This window comes from Tachyglossus aculeatus, chromosome X4 (assembly GCF_015852505.1).
Source record: "Tachyglossus aculeatus isolate mTacAcu1 chromosome X4, mTacAcu1.pri, whole genome shotgun sequence".
NCBI classification, from domain to species: domain Eukaryota; kingdom Metazoa; phylum Chordata; class Mammalia; order Monotremata; family Tachyglossidae; genus Tachyglossus; species Tachyglossus aculeatus.
Genome location: NC_052098.1, coordinates 14,211,817 through 14,213,239, shown reverse-complemented (window position 1 = coordinate 14,213,239; position 1,423 = coordinate 14,211,817).

Below are 1,423 nucleotides of genomic sequence, written 5' to 3'. Positions count from 1 at the left end.
AGCCTTATTGAGGGTGCATCTCCTCCCAGACTAAGCCCCTCCTTTCCTCTTCTCCCACTCCCTTTTGAGTCACCCTGCCTTGCTCCCTTTGTTCTTCTCCCCCTCCCAGCCCCACAGCACTTATGTACATATCTGTAATTTATTTGTATTGATGTCAGTCTCCCCTCTCCAGACTGTAAACTCATTGTGAGCAGGGAATGTGCATGTTTATTGTTGTACTGTACTCTCCCGAGAGCTTAGTACAGTGCTCTGCACAGTAAGCACTCAATAAATATGATTGAATGAATGAAAAAGGGTGGAAAACTCAAAATGCCACCAGAAATGGAGTAAAGGTGGAAAATCCAAAATGCTACCCAACTGGGGGCAGAACTAGTGCTGCCACATTCACAGGCATTCAGAAAGTGGGTCCAGCAGCTAGAGTCTTTGAAATCGTGGTGATACCCTCATGAAATGGACAGGAATGGATCTGGAGAGCCACCTGGATATTTACCAAATATGGGTAGCTCTAACAGATCCCAGGGAGTTTGGGATGGTGAAGTGAGTACTCCCATTCACATTGTCCCTAACCAACTGTGCATGACTTTCTCCACCCTGCACTGTAATAATTTATTTTAGAAGAAACAGATGTCATTTTTATAGTTCATTGTATATTTAACACACTAGTTAGAATTCAGTTAATTGTCCTCAGTGGGAATTTTCCTGGAATCAGAGAGGAAGAAAGTTTGGTCTTTACACAAGAACAAGCAACTCTCTCAATCACCCCATGTTTTCAGTTATGGCCCAAATTTTCTGACTAGCAAGATTCTGCATTGTGTATTTTCTTTGAATTATCATGGAGAATAAGTGCCAATGCTGAGAAAATACCCTCTTTTTCTAGAAACCTCCAGGAGAAGCAGTGTGGCTCAGTGGAAAGAGCATGGGCTTTGGAGTCAGAGGTCATGGGTTCAAATCCCGGCTCTGCCAATTGTCAGCTGTGTGACTTTGGGCAAGTCACTTAATTTCTCTGGGCCTCAGTTACCTCATGTGTAAAATGGGGATTAAGACTGTGAGCAACCTGTGGGACAACCCGATCACCTTGTAACCTCCCCAGCGCTTAGAACAGTGCTTGGCACATAGTAAGTGCTTAACAAATAGCAACATTATTATTATTATTATTAAAATGAGGACTACATATTCTTGATCTGTGCCTGGGAGGTAAAAGGAAAAGGGTAGAGACCCAGGATCCTAGGTATTCCAGTACAGGCAATTCACTGGCTAAACTCTCCTTTTGGCAAGCAAATAAGTACGGTGGTCTGGGACCAGAAATTTTATAATGTCAAATCCAGTTTTCTAAACCTGTGGTTTCATGTAAAATGAGTCTCAGTGCTCAAACTGGCCAGGAAACAAATGACTCTATGAAAATGACCCACAAGTTAACTACCTG